This window comes from Myodes glareolus, chromosome 11, assembly GCF_982192425.1.
Source record: "Myodes glareolus chromosome 11, mMyoGla1.1, whole genome shotgun sequence".
Classification (NCBI taxonomy): domain Eukaryota; kingdom Metazoa; phylum Chordata; class Mammalia; order Rodentia; family Cricetidae; genus Myodes; species Myodes glareolus.
Window position 1 is genome coordinate 22,170,989 of NC_142036.1, and position 11,501 is coordinate 22,182,489.

Genomic DNA, 11,501 nt, shown 5'->3' on the forward strand with positions numbered 1-11,501 from the left:
AAGTAGAGCCATGAGAGTAAAGTGGTCCCAGGGAGAATGGGCCTGGATTGTGTCCCCCATCCATACATTGAGCTCCTAACTCTAAGCCCCTTAGTTCGAACAGAGGAGCTTTGAAGAAGTAATTAGGACAAAATGAGGTCATCTAACTGGGTGCTAGGGTTGGTGTTCTCGCGAGAAGAGGGAACTGGGACAGAGGAGACTCAGAGGGAGGACATGTGGGGTACACAAAGAAAACAGCATCTGTCACTAAGGAGAGAGTCCTCAGGATACCAGCCACGCCCACACCTTGCTGTCAGCTTTTTGGCTGCTGTGTAAAGACCAAGAAGATAAAAATTAATCCAGTCATTTTTGTCGCTCAGTCTGTTGTGGGCTTGAGTCTCTGGGGTACCTGCCAGAGGAGCCAGGTTCCTGTTTCAGGGCAAAGAATTGGACCAGAGCCACATGATTAGAAATAAAGACAGCTCATTAAGAAAGGGAATGCATTCCTGGGGGTGGAAGTGGGCCCAGGGCCTCCGGGGGGCGTGGTATAAATGTATAGGGCATTTACATAGCACCCGATTCTCCCAGGTTGTATCACAGGCGGTTCTCAGGTACCTTAGTTCCATCGGAGAGGGGCTTCCCCACTTCCTCTACCAAAGGGCTGCTTTTCTGTTGGCTTTGATGCTTCCATCTTCAGTCCTCTACTCTGCGGTCACAAGTCTGTGGTACTTAGTAGGACAGTCCTAGGAAACCAATTCAGAGTTTGAAAGTCACGACTTTCGGAGTGCCAGCATGCTGAAGCATGGACGGATGCCCTGCCCGGAGCAGTGGGAGCTGTACACATGGATGGCATCTCTTGTTGCTATGTGTTACTGAGGTGGGTGCTCGGATCGGTGGGAGCTGTACACATGGATGCTGCATCTCTTATGGCTATGTATTACTGGGGTGGGTGTTTCTCAGGCATCACCGGAGGAAGGAGATGGATACATCCAAACAAGCTCAGGCCTCCAGTGGTGGGAACGTGCGACTCCCAATAGAGTCTGTTGGTTTTTAACAAAGGATTTGAGGAATAGGAATGAGGCATCTGAGAGAGGAACGGAAGGGGCCATCTGAGACCTCATCAAAGTTAAACAGGCTTGCAAAACCACACAGAACTGCAGGGACTCTGGCCTTCTGGGGCTTATAGTCAAAAATTCAAAATGGAAACGTGGTTGTCATTTTGCCTGCTTATCATCTTTTTATAGATTAGAAAATAAGGCAAATTGAGTTCGGCCAAATTTGTCGCATTACCTGGTAAGTAATTCAGAAGTCGGTGTCTGCAGAGGGGTGTTTGGGGCTCGGTGCTGGAAGGGCTGGTGAGTTTGGAACCTGGCGAGGGGTCTGCACACTGGATTAGGGGGAGATATCCATGGAAGGTCCATCCATGTTTTGTAATTGTCCTTTTACTTGTGGTTAACTTGTTTCTAGTGCTTTTAAATGTTTTCGCATTTTTGTTGGTTTTTTTATTTCCTGCTATGCAGAAAATTTTTATTTTTTAATATACTCAATCACAAGTTCCAAATGCTTGCTTTGTGTGGTCCATGTTTAATGATCTTGGAAAGGATTTCTCTGTAATTTGGGTTCATGTTTTCGCAAGTGCTTTGTAATAAATCATTACAATTTAAATTAAATTTTTCCTTTGTTTAAATCATAATCCATCTGTGATTGATTTCCATATGAAAATGTAGTACTATAACTATATAACCAAGTTTTTATAAATTTCTGGCTAGCCAATTGTTAACCTTTCTTCCTTTTTTTTTTTTTTTTTTCTTAAAGCAGTTTCTCAATATGTAGGTAGCCCTGGCTGGCCTGGAAGTCACTATGTAGAAAAGGTGCTGGATCTGAAACTTTAGAGATAACTGCCTGTTTTGGTCTCTGGACTGCTGGGATTAAAAACTAGCCAGTTGTTACAAATTGTATATTGCTTAATGTATCCTTTACCAACACCATGAAATTCCACCTCAATTGTATGAGGGAAACAAAATATCACCTCTACCCTTTTAAGGCTTTGGGCCCTCCAAGAGAATTCAGTTGACACAAAATACATTAAGATAGAGGCACACACACCTGTATTTAATATAAGTCACCAGTGAGGCAGGAGCCATCACAAGGAAAGGGAGAGTCAAATAAACAGAAGTGAATAGTTCAAGTTAGACTGAGATTCAGAAATGCGATGAGCCAGGTGCCTGGACAGGGACAGTCGATGGTAGAGGAGACTCAGAAGATGGAGACTTGGATAGATTCTCTCCGTCTGTGGTCTGCCTTAAGGGTAAAATGTCCTTCACAGGCCAAGTGTTTGCACACACTCAGCCCGTAGTGTAGCTGTGCCGCTGTTAGTGGGTAAAGCCTAGTACACAAGGGGTTGGCTCTGCGCGCTCTCTCTCTCTCTCTCTCTCTCTCTCTCTCTCTCTCTCTCTCTCTCTCTCTCTTTCTCTCTCCTTCTCCTGTAAGAAGTTATTTCTACCAGGGATTTTGGTCACAGCAGTGAACTAACACAGACTTCCAAATTCTTCCCTGCCACCACTGGCTTTTCTGTGTCTTCTTTACTCTCGCAGATGCCTTTCTCCTTGAATGCATTCCTAGATTTGTCCCTTTAAGATGAACAGTGTCAACCCTATCTTCTCCAAGTTCAGGCTTGAATGGACTACTCCTCCACCAACCAGTCTCTGTGTTCCAGTTTGTTTCTGAAGAGGTATTTAGTAGGACAACACCCCCTCCCCAAAGCTGGGTAACACCATCACTTGGGCAGGACATCCAGGCAGTAAGAGTCTGCTGTGAGGGAAAGCTATTCGCTTCATGGATGACCGGAAAGCAAAATGGTCCGGGATGCTGAATCTCAGCTGACATTATCCTCCCCCTATTCTTATTCTATCCAGACCCACAACCCATGGAGAGGAGGCCACCCACAGTCAGTGTGGGTCTGTCTTGTCCTTCAGTTCTCTTTGGAAATGCACTCAAGACACACGTTGACATGCCTCTGTTGGGGAATAGTATTTCCAGGTGTGTGACTTTTGTTTACACTGTATTTGTTTGACCTTGTAAAACTGTGTTACTGCGCCTTCTAAAACACCTGATGGTCCTAATAAAGAGATGAATGACCAATAGCAAGGCAGGAGCAAGGATAGGCAGGGCTAGCAGGCAGAGAATATAAACAGAAAGAAAACAAAAGAAGAAAGAACAACAAGAGGAGGACACCAGGGGCCAGCCATCCAGCTACACAGCAAGCCATGGAGGAAGAAATAAAGGAAGATATACAGAATTAAGAAAGATAAAAGCCCAGAGGCAAGAGGTAGTCTGGATAATTTGAGTTAAGAAAAGCTGGCAAGAAATAATTCAAGCTATGGCTGGGCTTTTATCACTAAGAATAAGTCTCTGTGTGATTTATTTGGGAGCTGGATGGTGGGCCCCTCAAAAAAGAAAAAAATAAATCATTATTAAATATTTTGGTGCCCAATGTGGGGCTCAAATATCCATCCAGAGCCTAAGAAAGCTGGAGGAAAATAAAGGATACAGCTCATTTAAGAGATGCTGATGTTCAGCAGGCGGTGCTAAGTAGAAACTAGAAATGGCAAGCTAAGTAAAAACCACTTTTTGGCAATGCAGGTACAGCTAGAAAGGTTTAATGCAGTTTTCGATCAGGAACCTCTGACCAGGGCACAAGTTTTCAGCTTGGCTTTCACAACCCTACCCAAGAGTGGGCAGAGCCAGATGCTAGAGTAAGCAAAGGATCCAGGTGTAACTTAATAGACGAAAGTTTGCTCATGCAGTCAAAAAAGCCTAAAAGACATGCAGTAAAAGAGGTACAAATGGAAGAAACCTGTAATCAGGATCCAGTGTGTTTTATAATGTCTATAGGTTTCAGAAAGAAAGAAAATGGGTTTAGGCAGTCATAAAAAGAAATAAGTAGATTAAAAATAATAAAGTAAAGTCTTTAAAGCGATAGTAAAAAGGGGGCTGGAGAGATGGCTCAGTGGTTAAGAGAATTGCCTGCTCTTCCAAAGGTCCTGAGTTCAATTCCGAACAACCATATGGTGGCTCACAACCATCTGTAATGGGGTCTGATGCCCTCTTCTGGCCTGCAGGCATATACACAGACATAATATTGTATACATAATAAATAAGTAAATTTTTTTAAAAAAGAGATAGTAAAAGTAATGTATAAGAAAAAAAGTCATGTGAAGAAGGGAAACACACAGGGAGTCTGGATTCTGTATAGTGTTGATTTTGAATTTTGTGATTGTTCAAAAATCAAAGGACATATGCTAAGAGACCTGGAACTGAAAGAGAAACTGTGGAAATCAGCTAGCCTAGATACTTTAATGCCTTAAGTTAAAAAAAAAGTCAAAAAATGTATTTGTCAGATGGAAATCAGAAATGCTTTGAAGAAGAGATTTTGCTTTTGTTTCCACAGGAAACAAGAGCCTGTGGATTCATTCCAAGTTGATTTAGATCTGGTTTGATCAGGGGAGACCTCCTGAATCTTGACAGGTGATATCAGCAAAGGTTAATGCTGATCTTCCCAGGACTTGACCATTATCTCAATTTTCTCTCTGGGACCCTAAAAATGCTTCACCCATATTCAATAGGAAGCAGTCTAGAGAACACAATGTCCATATTCCCAAGAAAAAGGGGGTATGGGTGGTCTTTGGTTATTTTGTGGGTCATGGATGTTGGTTAATTTAGGGGAATATAAGAATGTAGGCTAAAAAGACAACTATTAATCTCAGATATTTTGCATTGTCATGGATTTGGATATATGGCTATAAATTCAAAGTCAATTTTGTTACACTGTATATGTGTTTTTACTCTTATTTAAAGGACTTTTGTATATTGATACAAATTTAAGGTAATTTTTGTTACAACGTATTGTATATATGTTTCTACTTTTTAAAGGTATTGTACCTATGCAGTTCATTTAAAAATACATAGTAAAATTCTAGTTTTTGAAAACTATTATGAGCTATTTAGAATAATCAAGAAATACAGGCCAGTAGTTAGTAAAAAATAACAAATTTGTAGATATGTTAGACATGTTTTCTAGATCATATAGAAATAAATTTTAGATATATTGTCTTCAAACCTTTCAAAGATCTACAAAATATGGCATTTAAAATGTTTTGATAACTTAAGGTTTTTCATGACAATGAAACACTTCTGCTCCTGGCAGCACCAATTTACTTCAGAGAAGATGTGGGTATTGAAGAAACTCTTTGTGGAGTTTGCTTTCCTTGTGGTAAGGTTAGCCACTGAGCAAAGAAAACTGTTCTTGCCTTTGACTGATGACTATGTGCTGTGTAGACTGGACATGCAGGACCCACAGGAAAGTGACTTTTGCAAACATTGACAAAACAAGGTGGGATGGTCATTTAGGGTTCCTACTTCACAGGAGAAACTGCCAGACATTCTGCAGGACACAGAGGAAAGTGACTGACAAGTTGCCAATGTAGGTGGAACAGCCTTTCAAATTTCCTGCTTCATTGAAAAGTCTACCAGATACTGTGTGCCTGCAGGCTAAAGATGAATGCCCCCACATTGCAAAGGAACTTTGGGTGATTGTCCAGGTAGTCAGATGTCTCTGTCAAGCAAAGATATATTTTAGAAAGGTCATCTAAACACTTCAGAGGTCTACAGAATATGATATTTAAGATGTTTTAATAACATAGACTTCTTTTTATAACAATGAGATGTCTGCTTCTGACAGCACCAATCTACTTCAGAGAAGATAAAGGGCATTGAGGAAATTTCTTTGTGGCACAAGTAAGCCACTGGGCAAGAAAATGCCCTTACCTTGACTGTTGACAGTGTGCTGTCCTAGTTGGACAAGCAGGACACAAAAGAAAGTGACTGCCAAACATTGTCAAGACAAGGAGAGACAGCCATTCAGAATATCCTGCTTCACAGAAAAGTCTGTCAGATATGCTAGGTCTGTAGGCTGAAGATAGATGCCCCAATGATGCAGAGAACTTTGAGTGACTGTCGAGGCAACCCGCTGTTTCTGTCATTTCTCACATTTTGGAAGTTACTTGCATGTACTTCCTGATTACTCAGTTAATATTATTTCCTTCTTGGGTCCTTGAGGTAGTTAAAGGCTAGATAGTTATAGTCTCCCTTGTTTACAAGATTCAAAAAAGAAATTTACTAAAGAAATATAAAGTATATAAGGTTGAGCGATATCAAAAGATAGTTTCGAAAGGTAATGCATGTTGTGGTAGAAAGTAGGTTAGGTACAAAACTTTGGACTCACTGAGATAGGATAGATGTGCATTTTCTCTGAATTTGTCAAATGCGAATGGGCTAGCCATTGATGATGTTATTTGTTGCCTGTATATATTATAGTTTTTCTTATTTATAGCCTTCTTTATTTTAGACAAAAAGGGGAAAATGTGGTGGTATATTATTTGTAGTTTGATAAATCTTGCCTGAAGACCAGAAGCAAAGTTAAAGCACTTAGAGGTCAGGCAATGGTGACACACACCTTTAATTCCAGGATTTGGAAGACAGACAGATCTCTGAGTTCAAGGCCACCCCAGGCTACACAAGATTAATGCAGAAACAAATCCAGGTGGTGATGGCTAATACCTTTAATCCCAGCACTGGAGATAATATAAAATGAGAGAGGAGAGAGGTTTAGTCTGCTTAGTCTACAGTTGCCCAGATTTGGTAGAAGTAAGACTTCTCTAGTGATGTAGCTACTCTGCTTTTCTGGTTTCCAGGTTGAACCCTGATTTCTGTCTCTGGTGGTGCGGGAGAATTGTCTGTAATCTGTCAACCATGTTTTAAATAAACGCTGATTGGCCAGGCAGAAGTATAGACAGGAAAACCAGACAGGAAGTAGAAATGATACAATGAGAACAGGAGAATTCTGGGAAGGAGGAAGTTGATTCTTCCCAGTTCTGCGCAGATCACCAAGGAAGTAGGATGTGACCTGCCAGCTGAAAAAGGTACTGAGCCATATGGCTAAAATAGATCAGAATAATGGGTTAGTATAAGTCATAAGAGCTAATAAGAAGCCTGACCTAATGGGCCAATCAGTTTTATAACTTATAGAGATCTCTGTGTGATTTTCTTTGGGGCTTGCCGGTTGTGGGGTACCGGGTGGGACAGAAACCCCACAAGCCAGCCCCTCATGTTACACTCTGGGTTTTTATTATTTGTGATCCATAGCAAGCCACAGAAAAGGACATAAAGTAAAACATACCGAATTAAGAAAGATAAAAGAACAGAGGCAAAAAGTAGTTGGGTAATTTAAGAAACGTTGGCAACAAACAAGCCAAGCTAAGGCTGGATATTCATAACTAAGAACAAGTCTCCATGTGATTTATTGGGAGATGAATGGTGGACTCCTCAAAAAAGAAAACAGTAAAACATTGCTCAACATGCCTCAATAGCAATCTAAGTGATTCTGAACCTCGTCAGGTTGACACGTAGGTTAACTAGGGAAGGAGAGTGTTCTAGGGATCAGTGTCCCAGATCAACTCAGTTTCTCCTAGGAAGGGGCAGGATCAGGCTTCAGGACTTGGTCACTCCCACATGGCACCCTTAGGACTCCAAGCACTGTTCTGACCTGGAAGCAATCTCAACTCCCAAACCCCAGACATGGGGCAGTGTCTGGCGACATCTTTAGTCCAGTGGGCAGGTGTCAGGGACGCTGCTGTTCACCCTGTGTTCTCACTCAAGACATCCTGAGACAATGCAGGATCTGACCCAAATGTCCTTGGTGCCCACTTCAGAATTCCTGCTCCAGGTAGAGAGGCCCGGAGAGGGCCCTGCCTTGCTCTTGAAGCTACCATACATCTCCCTCTATACAGAATTGCCTCCAACACCCCAAAGTTTCTGCCCAGAACAGGGTAAACAATTCTGGATTTTCAAGCCTGCCTTTCTCCTCCCTGTGCTCCTGCCTCCACTTGTGGGAGCTGCTGCCCCTCCCATTTCTCTGTCCTCAGAATCCCCAGGGTCACTTGTGAACTTGCGCCCCAGGGCTGGTCTGACAGCCTGCTGCTTTTGTCTTGTTTGGGACTTTTCCTTCCCCAAGTTCTTAACCATATTTCTCTATATTTTCTACAAATACTTTCTTTAGAAACAAGGTCCCAGCCAGTGGTAGCAGGCACCTTTAATCCAAGCAGTCAGGAGGCAGAAGCAGGCGGATCTCTGAATCTGAGGTCAGCCTTGTCTACAGATCAAGCTCTAGAACAGCTAGGGATACACAAAGAAACCCTGTCTTGAAACACACATATACACACATACAAAGATAAGGTCTTATGTAGCCCAGGCTGGCTTTGAACAGCTAGGGATACACAGAGAAACCCTGTCTCGAAACACACGCATACACACACACACACACACACACACAGAGAGAGAGAGAGAGAGAGAGAGAGAGAGAGAAGGTCTTATATAGCCCAGGCTGGCTTGGAACTCACTACACAGCCAAGGATCACCTTAAATTTCTGATTCTCTGGTGTCCACATCTTGAATGCTAAGATTCCAGCATGTGCCCACATACCTGGTTTGTCACCCTGCTTAGGCAGTACTGAGGGATCAACTTAGAGCATTGTGTATATGAAGTAAGCATTTTGCCAACTGAGCTACATCTCCAGCCCCATAAGGGCCTTTATAGATTCACACAGTAAAGTTAGAGTGTCCACCTGCTGACAGTTTCTTCTTATGGAAGTGTGTTGGAGGGAGGGCCCTTCTTTCCTATAGATCCGCTGAAGGACATGTTCACGGTACCTGGCCTCTGTCCCTTCTCTGCCTCTCCCTTGACCATCTGGTGCCTTCGTGTGCATTTTCTCCCTCTGCCCTATAGTGTATCTGTGTGCCTCCTGCAAAGAGACTGTCACTCACTGACCACTCCCTTCCATATTACACCACACCTTCTTAGCTTATTCTCAGCACAGTGTCACCCAGCTTCCACACAGTCTCCCTTTTAAACCTTCCCCCAGGTACCCTGCTGCTGGACTGGACCAGTCATCACTCCTCCTAGTGTGGAAATGTCTAGAAGAGATCACAAAATGTTCCTGAAATGTTTGGGGGCCAGCTTCCACTTTCTTCACAAGAACCTGGATAAGGGCAGACAGGCTCAGCACAGAATCGAAGTAAAAGTGGTAAAAATTTAATTAGTTAAAAACAAGTGTGGGGTGGGGGTGGGGTTAGGGTCAGCATCAATTCTAGGAGCCAAGAACTGAACCTGTGGGTGAGGTACCCCAGATGTCCACTGTACGTATCCCACCATGCTTTCCAGCTGCTGAGCCCAGAGTCCTCTGCCCAGCACCAGGACAACTTCTAGCCGGTGTTGGCAGCTCAGAGATCTGCAGGGCATGGAGTCTCCATCTGTACCAGCTCTAGAGGCACCTCGACATCAGAACCACCCGAGGGGCATGCTGTCCTGGGAGCCCAGGAGAGGGGTTCAGAGGAGGAGGGGTCTTTAGAAGGGTCATCCGTGAAGTCAGCATCGGAGGCACAAAGGGAGCAAGAAAGCCGCAGCTGTATGCAGCCAGGGAGGAGGCTCAGGACACAGGCAGGCAGGGCTTGCAGAAACAGTTCCTCTGAAGTTCAGCTCTGAGCAGCGTTGGGGGAATAGTGAATCTGGAGTTTCTCAGACTGGAGACCTAGGGAACAAGCAGAGGAGTAGATGCATAAAACCTTCACAGGGAGTACAAGGGGCAGGAGTCCGGAGGGCCACCAAGACCTAGAGAAGACTCAGGAGGTAGAGTGAATCCCTGCAGAACTGGGTGCTGGACCCAAAGACTGTGCCCCATCTAGTCCAGCTCCAGCCCTGCCCATGAGCCGAGCTCTCTTTACTCAGGTAGGTAGAGCTGCTACCAAGCTGGAGGAGATGCCCACTGTAGTTCTTCTTGGGCCTATACCACACAGCACTCTGGTATGAATCAACTTGAGAGCCAAGGTCACTAGGTTCTAATCTGATCACTGCTATCCCAGTGCTGTGGTCTGCGAACCCGCATTCCAACACCCCGAGCCTATGTGCTTAGCTGTGAAGTGGAGCCCTGATCACGCAGCATTGTTTCCAGGCTGGGAGGTGACTCCGATTCAGTGAGGTCCTATGCTTACTGTGGGGGTCAGCTCACAGTGCTTATGTCCAAAGGAGAAGGGTGACAGGTAGCCACACAAGGAACACTCAGGAAGAGTGACCAGCACTATCTCCCTATATAGAGGGAAAGCCTGCTGGTGTCGGTCTTACCGACATAGCCGTCCATCTTTAGGACCAGTTGCTCTATGGAGCCAGTCTGCAAGAGAGGGAACTGCCATCAGGATCGATCCTAGGTGACACACATCTAGCCTGCTCTAAGACACCCATTCAGACTTGAGGTAGCAGAAAGGGGCAAGGGGATCTGGTCTGTGAATTCTGTAGCCAGAAGGATTACTTCCATACGTGCCCCACTGGGCAGAGGTCCCCAATGTGTGCTTGGAGGCATTCTCTCCCTCCCTCTGTCCTATCCCCCTCCATAGGATTAATAGCTTCCTCCTGGGTAGGGAGATAAATAACAAAAACATCTTCAAGAACTCCCTGAAACTGACCAGGGGAAGTAGAGCCAAGCAGCAAAGACGCTCAGACAAGAGAAGCCACTCACTCAGGGAAGCAGAAACCAGCCAAGCTGCCTGGAGATTTTAAACCGCCTAAGGCACCTGGAATGGACACTCTTCAACCTGTTGAGCTTCCTGCAGGCTGTGCAGTGTACTCCAGGGTCCCAGCTTTTGTGAGTGACCCGTCTGTCACCCGTGCTGCAGTGACCCTTGGTGATGCAGCTGTCTTTGAATCATTTCTGCCCCTGTGTTCCCTTACCTATATTCCTGTAAGTAACTCCAGTAAGACTCATGGATTCACCAAGATGAACTTTTTGGTCCGTTGTGGGTTCCCTATCTAGGGTGAATAGACTAGTCCCAGGAAAAGGTTTATCACAAAACAACCCTCCCAAATCCTCCACTAAAAAAATGGACCCTGTTAGAGCCCTTGAAGCAAGATTTGAATGAAAGAGAGGTTAGAATCTCCCTGGGGAGAGCTAGCCCTGCCCCCCCCCCATCAGCTGCAGCACTCAGGAGAGTAGCCCCTATACCACACCTGGGCAGCAGAGCAGAGCTGGCCCTGAAGGTGCAGGTGTGAGAGAACTGACCCTGCGGACCCAAAAGCGGGAGAGCTGACCCCTCCCCTTTGCTCATCCCTGCAAGGGGTGAACTCACCAGGACAATGCAGGAGAACTCACCCTAGTGGCGAGGACAAAGGAAAACTGGCAAGCTGAGGAAGCCTGCAACTACCCAGGCCCCGGAACAAGGGTTCTGTGTTGGCTCACCCCAACATCCACCCGATCTATGATCTGCAGGATTTCCACAACACAGGGTAATAGCAGGCTAACTCAGTGAGGGCTCAACATGGATGGTGTAGCAGAAACCAGACCAATGACTCTCCAATGAACACTCACAAGGAAAGATATGTGGACGAAAGGGTTTGCCGTGTGACTCACTGTGTCACA